This window comes from Rissa tridactyla, chromosome 1, assembly GCF_028500815.1.
Source record: "Rissa tridactyla isolate bRisTri1 chromosome 1, bRisTri1.patW.cur.20221130, whole genome shotgun sequence".
Lineage (NCBI taxonomy): Eukaryota > Metazoa > Chordata > Aves > Charadriiformes > Laridae > Rissa > Rissa tridactyla.
The window spans coordinates 168596090-168613625 of record NC_071466.1 but is presented as its reverse complement, the minus strand read 5'-3'; the positions used below and the strand labels follow the sequence as shown (position 1 = coordinate 168613625).

Sequence of the window (17536 nt, the reverse complement as noted above, 5' to 3'; positions counted from 1 at the left end):
TCTTCCCTAGAGACAGAAACCTTTGTCTTGGCACCAAAATCACGTTTTATTAGAGTTTAAGTCTGCTGACTAAGACGACCAAATGTCCAAGTTAGGGGAGAACAGAGAGAGGAATGGGAACACAAATACTGCTTTTAGAAAGAAGAGGATTAATGCAGAAATTTAAGATGCTTTTCTGAGCTTTGAGGTAGCAAGCTGGTTTTATCATTAAAGAATGCACCTGCTAGACCCACCAGAAGGGGAGTGATGGTGGCGACGTCACTCTCCCTGACACAGCCAGGCTACAAAGAGCCCAGTCCCGGCCATGCCCTGGCCCCTGTCGGCCTTACACACCCCAGGACAGGAACGCCACTCCCAGCTCCCTGTACTCCGAGAGAGGCACAACCTTTTGTAAAAAAGCCTCAAACGTCGTTTTTAATTCAAATCATTTATGTTGATCTGGTTGGATAAATAAAAACACCTTGAAGCTATTGCTATTTTCATGAAATGATCCTAAATTACAGTGCATCGTGTTGATAAACAGCACATCACATACTACAGATCAGCTTCATTTTAGCACTGTACACCATTTCAATACAAAGAAAATTCACTTCCCCCTTTAAAATAAATAATTAACTTTATATAATTACAAAGAGCTGTTGAAAAGACACTTTCTCTTTTAACCCTACTAAATGATTAATACTGCCGTTTTGAGACAGGATGTATACATTTGAGACAGTTTCACTATCAAAAAATACCAGTATTTTTAATTGATTTAGTGCTTGTATTAAACTTCTACTTTAGCATGACAGAGGCTTGAATATTCTTTATTCACACAGTGGATTATTTCAAAAAGTGGTCCACGTACAGCCCATGCAGTCGAGAATGCAAACACATAGATATTGCTGATGACAGCATTTAGGTCTTAAGAGAATTCATTTACTCTCTCAAGTGCTGCTAGACAATTCTGTGTAATGAGCAGTGAAAATACTGAATAAAGTATTTATGATTTATGCAGTAAAATCATATTCTGACATGCCAGACATGCATTTATAACATGCCCAACGTACATTAGCTACTCATGCAGTGTGCAACAAAGATAACTGCAGAAATTGCCTACAGAACATGCTCCTGCATGTGTGAAGAACATGTGGTTGCATTTCTTTACATCTCATTTGCTGTATACAAATTTCACCCCGCCATAAAACTGCAATTTTATCTCCTCCTCTCAATACACGTGAATGTTTCACTAAAGAAATACCTGAAACCTGTGTTGCATCTTTCAAGTAAAAAGTTCCAAATACATCATAAGCAGGATTTCCAATAGTCCAAAAGACAAACTAAATCTAAAAACAGGTCACATTTATGAAAGTTACTTCCAGATCTCTTAAACAAAATATACAAGGGCCTATGGTACAGAAAGCCTACTAATGCTTATTATAATCCTAAATACCTTCTGTTTTCTACAAGGTCATAATGTCCTTCTATCCATCAGTTACCTTTCTACTTTCTATGAATTTAATTAACATTTAATATAGATCATGATTTTTCTTTTTATTTGTCTGAATTTAGACTGCACATCACTTTAAAAAAAAAATCAACATTTAAAAAAAGCTTCAATATAATACATAGGCTGTCTCTAAGTAGTGTCTCAAAATTATACAGAATTAAATCATTCTATTGTTTTCAAACATACCTTCCCCATTCTAGGAAATTACATAAGGTGGAAGAAATACACATAATCAATTTTAAACTTTACAATGAATAATTTTCAGATGAAGACTCCAGCCTTCATAGTATTAAAATACTATTAAATACTATTAAAAGCATATGCACCAGCAAAGTTCCAAACAGAATCTATAAAAAAAATTAAAGCTCTTATTATACATTGTGTTATACTCTAGAAAAATACCGTGTTATTGCATACTGAAACATCCGTATCCATTTAAAATAAATCAAGCAAAAAAATTATGCCAACAAAGTTACAGATCAGAAGCTACAAATTTCAATCCTTATTACAGCAATACAAATTCTTACAGTTAATCTCCTGGAATTATTTGAGTAAATAAAATTTCTGCACCACATATGCAGATGTAGGGAAGACAGAAAAGAGCAAGGAAAACCTGGGCTGAGAATAGATCCTATGACTAACTTTGCCACTTTGCCACTCAGTGATCTTGGATGCTTGAAGTAACACCAAAAACATCAGCTTTGCCATCTGATGAGCAAGGCAGATGAAAATTATTCTAAGGGCCCTTAAAAAAACCTATCCAAAATTCAATGTAAAAGAAAAATCTAAAATTCAAATATTAATAATTTCTAGTACCATTCAACTAACTAAAGAAGACAAGGACAAAAAAACAGATAAGCTGCAAAGATTTAAGCGCACTAAACCGTCCAACAATAACAACACAGCATCATAGCATGCCTCTTGAGATTCTCTACTGACAGTTTTTAGGAAACACAGCACATTCCAAAATATTGATGGACAAAAAAGATAACAAACCTATACTGGAAATTAAGGAAAAAAGCTGCTTTTTGTCTTTAGGAAGTTTAAACCTTATTAATGGAATTCCCAGTATTTAAGTTTCATACACTTAAAGCTTCAAGGTATTAAAAAAAAAAAAAAAAAAAAAGGCATTTCACAGCATCATGGATACGGATGCGCAGAAGTGAAGTGTGTTCTACTGAAGGGCTGGTCAATGAAAAATGGTGTCAAAACCGCGGAAAAGTTTAAACTAATATTACTTCAAGACAATGCTGTTGGGACACCCAAAACATTTCTTAGCTTCAATTCAATCTCCTCTTGTCATAAAACTTTTGATGCTGCAGAGCGTGTGTTTGAGAGCAATGAACGGCACCATGCAGTAATCACCTCTTGCTTTTCTACATTGTATTATTCAATCTACAGTGTTTCATGACGGGAACTTAAAAATAAAAAAGGATACCTGGATACACCTCTATGGCCTAATGAAGTTCAAAACATTTAATTATCCTTAGAGCACATAATCAGTATGTATCATGAATAACACTGTACGCAGCATCTCTCAAAGAAAACCTGCAGTACAGGGATCTAAGAGTAGTTTTACATATGCTGTGCCTCACTATGTAAACACAGATGTCTGACTTTTTAGATCAAAATACTGTTGACAGCACAGACGGCAAAGCCCTAAGACAACCCCTGGGCCTTTCTCTGGCTTAAAAACCAAACAAAAAACCCACCAGATTCACAATATTTCACGAGAACGCACTCCAGTAATACCCAATTCTGGATGCAGCCTGCCAGAACGTCATGCCCTACCCATAAAGCTCTCCCTTGGTCCTAGCTAGGCACTCCTGCCCTCACCTCTTACTCCTGAATTCATTCCCTTTGCTACCCAACAAAACCACTGCTAACCCTAAGGTTTCGTTCAAAAATACAGCAAAGCCACTCATCCGAGGAGGAGGAAAGGGACATTACTAAAAATAAAAGTTCACCTCTACACTCCTCTGTATTTCAGACTGTTTAATCAAAAAGCTTCCTGCTTTTTATGACAAAGAGCCACCATAACTCAATCCAACTGGAATATTACTACCTAGCAGAAAAAGCAAGGCTTGTACACACTGTGGAAGGAGCTTTGTCAGGAGTTAAGAGATCAAAGAGCCATCAGAGATGTCTCTCACTTTTGCACAAAACAGAACATGTTATTTTTCTGAAGCCTCTTACAGTAATGAAGAGGCAAATATTTATAAATTGGAACATAACACAAACAATGTGGTAACCCACTTAATTTTCTTTATCTCTTTTAAACCTCTGAATACAAGGGGGAAAAAAATTCTATTATGTCACTGGGATCCACTAACAGTTAAATACATTACCTTTGGGGTGTGGCTCTTCTCATAAAAGTGACTATACAGAAAAGGAATTTTCTCCGTCAACAATTTTGCTTCCTGTGCTTTATCAGAGGTTTGAGGGGTTTCTTCCTCCTTAAGTGACAAAGACCTTTGTTTTTGTTTTTTAAATAGTCTACTACTGAAAGCTCTGTATACCCAATGTAGTTAAGTGAGAATGTTCCCTGTAGAAGACAGTCAACAGGACTGCTTTCAAAGTCTTTGTTTCAGGCCGATCTGGAAGCAGTGAGGTGACGCATGTGTTAGTTCCACCTGACTTAATACTGGAAAAGGCAGCAGAGCAATCACCTAGAATGAGTAAAGCATTAAAGCAGGTTAAATAGTCCAGGATAGATTCCTTTACGTTGGTATAAAAAGACCGAGAGCAAGATACCGCTTAGACATAGAATACTGTGTTAGTATAAAGCTGGCTTACTAATATTTTACAGATAAACTGTCTTTGCTTCTCCTCCAGTTGTTTCTTAGAAATGTTTACCAGAATCTATACCACTAGGTTTTCAGGCACTGTTGGGGTATTATTTTTGTTAACAGCTCTCTGCGGCCAACGCTGTTAAGGATGATTTTCAAAACATCCTCAGCATTCACTCCTTGAAGATCAGTATCTTAAAGAAGCCTCAAGTTAAGCAATCAAAAATTGACATAATCCATCCCTACATACTTCTTTAGCTAGCGATGCACTACTTTCCACAAAAACTGACCAAAGTCACTACACAAAACCTGTTGCAGTTATATCCTAAGACAACATCTTCAACAGGCCATCTAAACTAGCATAAAACTTGGCAAGTAATGTCAACCAACCCCCAGAAGTCATTCTCTATGTGCAAGTAAAACAGATTTCACATCCTATTTTCCAAGCAAAAACAAAAATAAACTCTGAATTAAGATACAATTTCAGTTACCAAGAGCAGATATGACAATCCAACCATGTAAAGATGTAAATTTACAACTAACTGCAGTTTAATGTCATGAAAAAGTCAATAATGAATAACAACTGCAGGTGTAGTTTACGCTCAAATCTTCACTAGGCTTATTTTATCATGGAGCATACATATTTGAAGAACCAGGTTCTCCCGATGCAAAAAAACCAGATCATTTTTATTTGTCCTTGCAACCCTCGTTTCTGAAACTGCCATGAGACATAAAATGAAAACAGATCGTTCAGCAATCTATTTTAATATCAAAATATACTATCACTTCTGCTCACGTGACTGGAATTTTAATTCATGCTAAGCACCTGCAAGCAGAAGTGAACAATAAAAAAAAATCTGCACATTTTCTTTCTTACATATTAAAGACCTAATTGCATAAATTGCAGGGGGGAATTCACATTATTCATCTTTAGGCACCTGAGGCACTTAGGAGAAAGTTTCATACCAGTTCTGGGGTCAATTAACAGTTTCCCACCACCAGTAAGAAAACGCTTGACTCCATCCCCCAGCCACCCTCTCTTCCTCCTTCACCATCAACCGTGTAATTCCTGCCCTCCTCCTTCCCCCCAGTACTTTCCACATAGTAGTGGAAACCCGTTCAGTTTACTGATGCAGTAAAAATTATTCTGAAGCAAGCACTTAATTCATCTCAAAATCTAATGTTGCAATACAAAAACGACGACTGTGATGGCCTCCCTCCAAAGGGAATGTGGAAAAAGAGGCAGCTCTATATCAAGATCTTTGGATTACCTTCTGAAACTGTTTCTCTCTACTGGGTATAGAGATGAGCATTAAAAAAAAATATTTTTTTTTAAAAAAGTAAATCCCAAATCAGTCAACCTGGCACAATTTGCACTTTAGATATGAATAAATTATTTGCTGAAAAAAAAAAATCCAGGTTTTATCTACCCACTCCTAGAAAACATGATTAAAAAGAACATAGGTATTTTGTTAAGACACAGCTACCGATGCAAGTCATCACTGGCTATCCATTCATCCCCAAAATAACTTTTAACAATGACAAACAACTTATGACTTAAATCCTTCAACTAATGTCTACCTCTTCCACTACCAGAAATATTCACAAATACCAGGAAACCAAAACTCCTATTATGTAAGACCACTGGAAAAAAAAAAAGGCCCATTTTAAAGGAAGCAGGTTCAGAACACTTTGTTAACAACACTCAGCACTTTACATTTTATACACAAACTAAAACCAAAGGCATTTTAAAATGCAGTAACTAAGCTTACTGTCAAAGCATACCAAATCAATATATTCAGAACTCATACTCTATTTAGTATTGCTCTTAAAATACTAAAATTGTACAATTCAAGAAGAAAAGCATACACCCACTGAGCAAACTAATTACTACACACCGTTATGCTGTTTCTTCTGTGCTGTCCAGAAAAATAAAAAGAGAATGCTTAATAACAAAAGGCCTTCTTTTGCCTAAATACGTTTTAAACCTTTTTGGGGGGCTTCTGGATCAAACATTTTGCTTTTGAGAATTATACTGAGATATATCAGAAACAAGTCACCATAAAACATTTAGGTTAACTGCACTTCATGATAAACAACTCAGAATTACAAGCAGCAGGTTTAAAAATACTGTGACTTGTGCAAATGGGAACACTGTAAGCTGTTTATCTTGTTTAATCCTGAAGGTAAATAGCATAAGCTTGAAAATATTTTGCTTCTTCGCCATAACATACTGAATCATACTGACAAAGGTAATGAAATATATGGAGAATCTTAAACTTTTGGAACTGCCTCTGAAATTGCTTTATCTGAGTATTGTACAGGACATTATTCTCAAGAACACTCAATTCAATGATTTAAATACAAACTGTAGCTTCAATGAAACCAAAGATCTCATCCTGTCTCTCCTGAAGTGATCACTTCTTCGGAAGAAAAAAAGACGCTGCACAGCTCCCCTATTGCACCCCTTTAAAATATGACCACTATGGTTATTAACTGTTTTTCTTCTTTTATTGTTGTCTATCCAAAATTTTTTGAACTCCTACCATAGATCAATTTCAGCTTATGTAGTTCAGTTGTTAAATATTATTTTCAAGAAAAAATACTATTTTCAGTTTCCTTAGATTTCTTTCCTCCAACACTAAGAACTTCCACACCAAAAATCCTATTTCTTTTCATAACTCCCACTTCAAAGATGCACCCATATTTAACATTAAGAACATATTTTAAAAGATTTATCAGTAATAATTTCTCCACTGTCCCTTCTTATTCACTACCAAAATAAGTTTCTGAGATGCTGTTTTACACATCACTTTTAAAAGACTTCATTATAGCATATATGTCTGATATATTTAGCAGTTGAGGACCTCCTTTCCTCTCTGTACAACAGGAAGTTTCCCCTCCCATCTGCTCAGGATATTTAAAAAAATAATTACAAGCCATTGCTTTTCCATTGATTCTGCAGAAAGAGACTGTTATTTACGTGTGAAAACAAAAGCAAAGTTGAACCCAAATGCCTATTTTAGCCCCCATCGGTTCCCTGGCACAGTCAAAACGGTCACAGAACACCTGCTGGTGCAAAGGCAGGAGCGTGGGGAGCAGCAGCCACCGAAGGGGAAAACAACCACAGCTTTAAGCAACAGTGCCAAAGTCATGCCAGTTTAAACTGCTTGTGGAGCAACAAAGTTATTCACAGGCAGCACCAGCCCAAGTTTAGTCTCCCACAGTCATGCAGGAAGACTTAAGTTTTATATTTAGTTTCCAGAGCAAGCATAAGTAAGGCAAATTATGAAATAGTTTCAAGTTTTACAGGCAGACGCTTAAACAATTTAGTAAGATATTTATGACAGAGCTTTCATACTGAATAGTACTTAAGAAGGAAGCAAGCCTCCTGCATGTGTAAATACTCTACTGCTGTTTGTGACAACCAGATCTTGACGAAGAGAGAAAGAACAGAAGAAGCTGCTCTGGCAATAAACTAAGGACAAACTGAAAAAATGGCTTTTAATTTTCCCCAGTTAAACATATATATGACCACAACCTTTCTGGCTTACATAGAATGTTTATGAATTCTATATTTAGAAATTCAACTTTGCTTCAAGATTTACAGAAAACTGGTGGAAATATAGCAAAATGCAATTTATTATTTCAGAACTGATCCTCCTTCTCTTGTATATTATTAATGAATTATTAATTATATTATTAATATATTTTAAAAATAAATGCTTTCCCCCAAACCCACATACTGAATGTGGATTAACACTTAATATCTGTTCTGTATTATACGTGAAAAACTATTCCAACGCTTTTACGAAATAAATTCCCCAACTAAGACAATATTAATAGCTGCTTATATTTTATTTCTTTCAATTACAAAATGTCATTAATTTATTTTAAAAGTCAACATAATTTATTCAATCTTTTAAAGCCTGATATAAAACGCCACATCAAGCAAACAATCAGGAAACTGCCATTTTTCCAAGCATCCACCCTGCGCTAATGACCCGTTCTGCAGTCTCTATTGTTTTCCCAATTTCTGCGAGCTACAAAAACCATCAGCAATTTTCACTGGCTTTCACTTCACTGGTGGCAATGTCCAACAGTGGGCACTGAGCAGGTTTCCCAGTGCTCCTTCATTAACGTACTTTGACGATGAGGAGCCCTCATCACACACAGTTACATAACAGCAACTATTTATAGTTAACCACTTGATTCACATTATCCGCCAGGTTTTAAACCATTTCATACGCAGACACTTGATCTATCACTTTCGTTCCTTAATCAAAATGTCACATAACAGCCAAGCGAAAGGTTTCAGAGAAGCCTGTCTGCAACATCAACAATATTACACCACACAAAGTTTTTAATCTTACCAAGAGAACCAGAAGTTAATTTCACAAGATCAGCCTTCTATAAATATTATCTGAACAATTATTTCCTCTACTTGAACTCCTGCTCAGTCAATATCCATTACTATGCATATTATTAACTTTTAAAACCACTGAAAGAAACCTTATGTTGTGCTAAAATTACAGAATTTCTCAGTATTCTGAGACATACTGAAAAACATCAGAAGAATGCGCCCTACCAACTTTCACAGTTTTTTACCGCACAACTCCAGTGGCTGCTGTTTAACACCCTCAAGTTTTCTTACGAAGCGTTTCAGACAATCACATATGACTATCATCTGGTTTTACTTCTGAATAGCAGTATTTAAGGAACTTCAACCTCTTCTGATGATCATCAAATGCTAGCATTTTCTTTAGTGTTTGTAACAAGCTTTGTTAGAATTCATTTTCCTCCTAAAACACACCCTGCCTTATTTTCGTAGTCCGTGAAAGCATGGGTATTCCTTATCACAGTCTTCAGCTTCCCTTACCAATCATATCCATTTAATTCAACTTTATATTTTTGTAAACTCTCTTCTTTACTCCTACAGGCCACTGTTAACTTCTTAACCCAAACAGTTTTCTCTCAATGTACAGGACAATGGGTTTGCTGATAAGTAATATTCTTTGATAATTCTCAGTGATCCATATTTCCCAAAGATCTTTATTTTAGTGAACACCGATCAGTACCCATTATTGTAAACCTCGTTAAATGTCACCTTTAATGATTGCTGTACAAAAATGTCTTGCACATACCTGAACAAAATGCAAACAAATCAAGATACTTCTGTATCAGAAAGGTAAGAGTGGGAAGCCAGAAATACTTGGAGAGACATTCCGGAAAGAAGACTACGCAGGTTATGGCAGTTCACTATGATATAATGGTATCGGTACAGCTGCGTGCCTGCAAAATGCCCACTGAGCACAGAAGAGAAAGTCATGATCCTGCCAACTTTAACACAAACTGAAAGCACGCAAGTATCCTTAGTGAAGCTGACAAAATGTAGATGTTAAAAATCAGAGACCATCGTGTAACTCTTACCAAGCCTTGAGAACAGCAGCAGTCAAAGAAAGGAGTACAATTATGAGGTATAGATTATAATTAAATGAAATATGATTAGAGGGCACAGAGTAACATTCACTTATGCAAGATACCTAGCAAGCCCAACCTAAAACACAGAGACAGGCAAGAACTGTAGCTAGGAGTGTAAATGAAAGACATGTCGTTTCTTTGTTCTGGTATAATAACGCACCCTTGTTCATCATAATATACACACAACTAGTTGTTCCAGAGAAGATTAAAAAAAAAAAATAAGGGAAAAAAGGTCACAATCAAAATCTAGGATAAAACTGTTCTTCAGCTTACTTCTATAATACCCTGAAAACACAGTAAGCAAGCAGAAAATTGTTATGAAATTCACAGAAGCCTTGGAGTGTTTATTAAAAAAATGTTATGAAGTTGGTATTTTCCCTTTTCTTAAAATCATTATGCCCAATTCTACCCCACCACATGAAAAAATAAAACAGGATTTTACAGTTATTTCTTCTGCTGCTGCATTTTTTGATGATGCTACTCACATTTCTTTTTTCTCTGTCATTTGTGCTTATATGTAACACCTCTGATAACCTGATGTTCCCTACTGAAATAAATTTCTAACCCTTTAAAAACAGGCACTAGACCACAAAAGCCCAAATATGTCAGTAAAGCACAGAGTTAACGGTGATTTCCAGTATCAGTCTGTCTATAGTATTTTGTCATACAGTCAGATACAGGATATAATGATCTCCAAGGAAGTGGCAAAAGCCCTATCACCACCTGTCACCTGAGGACTGATGTATCAAAAGCTGACCCAGTATAAATTACCTGATCTATGCAACTATGCATCCAATAAGGTTATTGTTTTCCATATAACAAGATCACAGAACTGAAAGAGAACCCCTTTTTTTTTTTTTCCTCAATGTTCTTATGCTCTAAATTGGCAAACTAGCTCAAGTTCCAGTTTTCTTTACTCCTTGTGACTATCAATATCAGTGGTTAAATGCTCAAGGTTTAAACCACTGTAGATGTTCTCCTTAGCCAGTTCTACCGAACGCTGGAGTTGACATCTCCGCTGAAAGGAGTCCAGGAAACCAACAACTCTAGAAGAATTGCCAATCCATCAGGTCACTTAAGAGTACGCGTGTATGGATTTTTATCAGATACAGAATTATAACTACTCGTTTGGATAAACAAGTACTAACTTTCGCTCTTCAGTGAAACAGCTGTCAGAAGTACATCACAACTCTTCACAAAATACACATGAAAAAGAAAGCATTCCACATCATTAATGGGCAGTTCTGGGAGTCTAGTATTTCTGGAGGAAGCAGCATCTGTTCTTCCTCACTTAATGGGGAAAAACATTACTAGGCCCCAAAAGGCATACATAGCAGGTCAAGAAAACATTGTAAAGTTTTTTTTTTTAAAACATCTTTATTTCTAAAAGGTTTTTAATAAGTTCAGTAAATTAAAACTACTGCCTAGTAATGAAAATATTTAAATGTAAAATGCTCTTACCTCTAACATTCAAGTAAGATAGTCTCTACATCTGCATGTGAACAGGCACAAAAAAAAATTTCAGTTCTTACACTCAGAAGGAAAAAGTCATTGCTACAATTATGTGCATTGCAAAAAAGAAAATGATCCCAAGCAATACACGGGTTTAGTTTGTTCTTTAGATGTGAAGCATAACTGTTGAGTAAACATTTGGCATTTTAAAAGCATTTTTACAAGCTAAAGTTGTGGAGTAGTGTTTTATATCCAGTCGTGAAGTGCCACTGATTACAGTGGTGTACAGCTGCCTCAGTAGATACATATTCAGAGCTTGCTGTAAAAATAAAAAAGCAAGCATTAAGAAGCATGGAGCTTAAGAACTCAAGATACCCGTAACTTAAGAACTGTAAGCAACATTTAGTGAATTTACAAAAGGTGAGTTTACACTAGAAAAGCTCTATTACTATTGAGCTTGATTTTTAGACATGATCTTGTCCATTTTCACATTGCACCAGATTACATCTTCAATAAGGAAACAACTAGTATATAAGCCTTTTCAAAAAACAGCTGATTAGCCTTCTTGGCCAACAAATAAATGCTGATCACTATGTGAAATATCAGCAGCTTCCTTTAAATGCGAAAAAGAATAAAGAGCAAATTCACAGAAACCTTTTAATGCAGACTGTCCACTGAATCAGTCTCCAACGAAGTCTTTCCGGACTGCACTTTTTAGGTGCAATTACTCAAATATACTGTACTGAAACAAAACTTATTAAGACTAGTGAAACATTTATTTTTTTCTTCTAGTAGCAAGTAATCATTTAAGAAATTAGAAAACTTTGTACGTTAGTAAGCCATTCAAAAAATTCTGCAGAGTTTTACTGTTAAGAGCTCCACACTGTAACAATAACATAGGCATACAGAATATCTCAACACCCATGTCATCAGCTGTATCATATTTTCACACTGCTGCGTCAGGCAGAAATTGAAGCCAGAGTCATCCAGGGGAAAAACACGGCCCTGTTCTGGTTTTCAGTTATTCTCAATCTAATTATATTTGGAATTCTAAATGAAGTATTTCACTGCACATTAGTGGTATTTTACATATTAAAAAGATCAATTAATGCACTACATCCTTAGCCAAGCTGAAAATAAATGACTCGCCACTTTCAAACTATAATTTGCTTCAGACAGCAGGCTCCAATTTGCAAACTCTTCGGTATGGATGTAGGCAGACCCCACCTACTGATTTGTGTAGAGCTCCATCCTGGGTAAACACAGGGCTATACCACACAACATGCAAATGCAAGGTATGAACTTCACTGCGTTATCCTTACTAAAGATTTTTGTAAGCCAGACTCATTATTGTCAAAGCAGTATTTAAATAACACGATCAAAAAAGATGCTTTCATCTTTTAAATTTAAGTGGCCCTTTCAATGCCAAGTTAACATTATAATGGTTTCTCTATGTTGAAGAAGTAAATTCAGTTTGTTCTTTCAAGTATAGATAATTTTTAAGGAAATTTTTCACTATGCATTTCAAACATACGATTTCATGTTTTCATATCTGTTACTTTTGTGTTAATTATTCAAAACAAGTCTCTCTCCCATCACTTACTGAAGTGCCGGTATAAATAACAAGAGCTGCATATGAGGATACAGAATTCCTACAACAAAGCAATATGGCAACTTCTTTAACACCGTAAGCACATAAAATACCAGATCACCTACTTCACTTTTACCCAATTCTAATAAGAAAACAAACCTGAATTTGGTACTATGCCTAATTTAATAAGTGTTTCCTTCTGCCCTACATCTTCCGAGTATTTAACCTTTTGCCATCTAGTTTCCAGTTCAATTAATACAATTAAAAAAGGAGGGAGCTGGGGGAATGGAAGAATGTCAAACCAGGCTTCCTCTCCTGCTATCTATGTCATAATAGCTACAAAGAATTTGCTATTGATCTTCTGTTAAATTACAAACAGAAAAAAACACATATAAATTATTCACCTTTTTTTTTTTTTAAAAAAAAGGGAAAGAGATGCTTTTGAAATTATTTAGTTTGGATTACGATACATCTCGGCCCTGTTGCCCTCACAACACCCATAATACTGCTAACCACCATTAGAAAACTGCCAAAGACAGCAACGAGTTTAAAACAACTCCAGCCAGGTACCAAAAATGTTGCAGGAGAGACAAAGGGGATCAAGGTCAGCATTCTTCTAACGCAGCAGCTAATCCACTCCTATGAGCACAGTCCTGGAACCGGTGGGTGTAGTAGATTTCCATGAGATATAAAATATACCTAATGCCACCTAATTTCCCCCCTCCTTGCAAGAGAAGAACCATTTTGCTCTCACTGGACTCAAACCATTACATATCTGAGAGAGGAAGGGGAGGGAGAAGAGGAGTTCACAGAAGTTCAGGGTCAGCAAATGTTCACGTATCCTGTCATCTGCAAACTCAAAGCTCAGGGCACAAAAAAACTCTTATGCCACGCACAGAAACCTACGTATTTCGGGTGTGCGGGGGGTGGGGGTAGACCTGCAATAGGAGGGAATGTGTCATATGTGCGGAGGCTGCGGGGAGAAGAGCTGTCAGGAGAAAGCAAGGGAGGAGGCGGCGGGGAAGGGACGGTTCCGAGCATAGGATCACCCCCAAACCCCGCGGCGCTCACGGGCCACCAACCCCGGCTCACCCCTCGGGCCCGCCTGCCCTCGGCTCCCCCCGCAGAAGGGGCTCAGTCCTCCCCGGCCCCCGCCGAGCCGCTCCCAGCCGCCAACGGGCAGCGGAAATCCCCCACAGCCCTCCCCGGCCCGGCCCTGCCCTGCCCGGGGGCGCAGAGCGGCCCTGCCGGCCCCCGCGGGCTCCCCGAGCAGCCCCTCTGGCAGGGCGCTCCCCCCACGGGCCCCCCCCCCATCACCTTCCCCCCTCCTCCGGGGCCGCGCTTTCACCTTATCCCCCCCGCGACGTCCCACGCACACGCAGGCCGAGGGCCCCCTGCGGTCCCCGCGGGCCGGGCCCCAACCCCAACCCCGCACCCCCGGGCCGGCAGACAATGAGCAGCCACAACTCACCAGCAGCGCCGGAGCTCCGTGGGTCCGGGGCGGTTCCTCTCCCCCTTCTCCTTCCCCTCCTCCTCCGCCCAGGAGCGGTATCCGGCCGCTGGGAGCCGAGCCCCCCCCTTTCCCTCGCTGCCCCGAGAGCCGCCGCCTCCGCCGGGCCGCCGGCCGCGCTCCCTCCCCGAGGAAAGTCACTTTATTCCCCGCTCCAACATGGCTGCTCCCCCCGCCGCCGCCGCAGCCTTCGCCTTGCCGCGGCTCCCCGCCGCCGCCGGAGAGCGGCCGCAGGCCGAGCTCGGGAGCCGCCCGCCCGGCCGCTGGCGGTGCGGAGAGCGGCGCGGGTGGGCTCGCGTCAGGCGGGCCGGGTTGCGCGGGGAAAAGGGGAGCCGAGCCGGGCTGCGCGTCTCCGCCGCGGGCTGAAGCCTCCGCCCGCTCGCAGCGCGGAGGCTCGCACTGAGACGGCCCCGCCGGCAGCCCCAGCGCAGGAGGGGCCGCGGGGGAGGCCCGGGCGCCGGCGACACCTAGCGGCGCCTTAGCCGGTGGCGGAGCGGGGAGCAGAGCGGCCCGGCGGGACGGGGGGGGTCTGAGGGCGGAGCGCGGGGCCCGCGCCGCGGGGAATGCCCCGGGTGGCGGCGGAACGGGGGGCTCCCGCCTCAGCCCTTCCCCAGGCCGGCTGCCCCAAGAAGGAGCCCCCGGCCGGGCGGAGCCGAGCCGAGCCGAGGGGGCGCTGCTGCTCCCGCCTCAGCGTCCCTGCGCAGCCACCGCCTCCCTCGGGAGGAAGCGGATCTCCCCGGCGGCGGCTGCCGAGGCCCGGGAGGCCGCCGCGCGGCCGGGCCAGCTGCTGGCTGTCCGAGGGCTTTCCCCGAGCGGTCTGTGGGACGGGGCGTTTGCTCGCCTCGTCCCCTGGCAGTGTTTGCCCTTGGTCTGGCGGGGTGATGCAGCCCGTCTCTGAGGCAGCAGGCATCCCCCCCGATACCCCCTGCCCGGCTCAAAAGTCAGTAACAAGGGAAGCCATGTGGCGTTTTAGATCGATTTCTAACTCGATAGCTACAAAAACATCCTCTCCATATTTATTCTAGAGGTATGTTTTTTCCTTTGTCTCCTGCATTTGCAGTCCCTGTGCCATCCCTCTTCCCTTGCGATGGCTCTGCCAGCCCCAGCTGCGCTTCCTTCCTGCCCTTAGAATCTTTTTCCCCTCAGAGTGATCCAGTTTGCATCCCCTCACTTTTCAGCCCTTTCCATCCCTAAATTTCTGCTACAGAATGAGGCCTAAAAGCTAAAAACTAGCCTTGCAAGCCAGTTACTCTGCGCTGCTGTTTTCATATTTTCACCACACAAAGAACAAAATAGAACAAGCAGGCCAAATCTTAAGTGATTTTAGTGACGTGGGTTTGAACTTCAAGAACCAGGTCATAGGTACACTTAAGGCAGAATTTGGCAAATTTTTATTTTATTTTTTTTTCTTTTTGGCCATCAGAGATCCCCACTGCCTGCTTGCTTTCTCTCACTTGGTTGGCGAAAGTTCAGTGTCACGACCACAGGGCCTTTTCTCCTGTTGTCGTGCAGACGAGGGTTACTGATGGCCTCTGCCAGGCCACATCCCAGGCTTCTCAAGAGGAACTCAAAGGTCTTCCGAGTCTTTGCTTTGCCACGCTCCTGGATACGCTGAGGAAGGCCAAAGCTCCATCGTTCTGCCGGCAGGTCTGCGCTGTGCCCAGGTGGAGACCAGAGGGTATTTTAATTTGCAGCAGCAGCAGCAAGCTCCTGATCTTGAGGAACTCCACATGCGGCTTGTTCTGGCCAGTCCTTCTCCACAGTAGGGTCAAGCTGTGTTTGCAGGAGCGGTGCCAGCTGAAAATTCCCCTGCTTCCAGCTCTGGTGCACCCTTCCAGCAGCACAAGCGAACCAGAACACAGACGGTAATGTTTCCCAGTAAACAGAAGTCACTTGCTCTTGCCTAAAAAAGGAGTGCAAGCATGAAACCACTTCTTACACGTACACAAATTCACTTTGCTCATGCTGATGTAGACTTCTGGTGAAATCAGTTTAGGATAAAAAGCAATAAATATGACTCAGAAACAAACTCGGCTGTTTATAGAGACAAAACATGATTACTGAGGTCTTTTTGAATGTTTTCAAGATGTAGGATAGCTACCTTACCTTTGCAAAACCTGTGGGATTTTTAATAACACAGAGAAAGCAAACATTCAAGCTTTGAACTTCCTGGTAATGCAAAGATATCCCTTGCAGATCTCCTTTAAAGCTCAGGACCTACCAGTTCTTGCTAGACCTACCAGTTCTCCTGATCTTTGAATGCTAACAAGATGATGTGTGTTTTGTTTTATCTTATTCAATTTGAAGGCTATTTTGGGTAAGTAATATCATTATAAATGATTGTGTGCAAGTTAGTTATTATATACATGATTTGTAAAACAAGTTCTTGAGACAGCGCAGCAGTGAGCGCACTTATTGCAGCACGTCCAAGTAAATTACGTTTCATAAATGAAGTATGTGGAGAAGGTGGGTTGGAAGTTTATGAAGCCGTGCTTTTGTTTTCCAGTATTAAAAATATCAGTAAAATATGCCTGTTGTACTTTATACATATTCATATCTGCCATTGATACTTCTGTTATGACAGGAAAAGTAATTACAACAAACAAAAGAAACTTAAAAAATGAGCAGATAGGATGAGTCACCCAAGAAACAAGGGGTCAACACCAATTGCAGTGCACTGAGAATATTTTAAGGTTTTCTAGTCGTAATGGCGCGAATAGAGAGTTGTTAAGCGGGAAGAGTCTGTGACAGCGTAACACTTGATATCCATTTGGCCTTTGTATCTAGCACTAGCTGGCGCCCTCAGAGAAAGATTTTCACATCTGGGCAAAAGACAGTACAGAAGCAAGACAGAGTGATGGATGTAAGTTTGAAACGTAGGCACTGATTTTCATTAATTTATCCCACGAGTCTGGTTTTATAACTATAGCTATTGATTTCTTTTATTATTCAGTGGAATGCGTAGCAATCAATCATATTTCCATCTAGCTAACCATGATTATTAATATTTTAAACTAGTTTTAAGATGGATTGGCTGGTGAGTGCAATAGGTCTGCTCTCTAAGCCAGCGAGAGCAGAGTATGCCCAGGTTACATGGAATGAATTATTGCCACCGGATAATCTGATGAAATCTACATCAGCCATTAGAATATAAATCCAGCCGTAGGAATACAGTGCTGTCACGGGACCCGGATTTCCTGCTTTGAATATGAATACACTGCCTT

General features: G+C 40.4%; 1 protein-coding gene across 4 annotated transcripts in view; it reads right to left on the bottom strand.

Moving 5' to 3' along the window:
* The window catches only part of CDK17 (cyclin dependent kinase 17), a 97942-nt gene extending 83217 nt beyond the window's left edge, over positions 1-14725 (bottom strand). For 2 of the 4 annotated variants that reach the window (XM_054188552.1, XM_054188586.1), the window contains exon 1: positions 14274-14725. The gene's annotated coding sequence lies outside the window, so the exon portion shown is untranslated. Of the gene's footprint in view, positions 1-14150; positions 14172-14273 lie in introns of those variants that run through there. The other 2 variants (XM_054188578.1, XM_054188568.1) reach the window with 2 other exon arrangements.
* Between the last annotated feature and the right edge of the window lie 2811 nt (positions 14726-17536).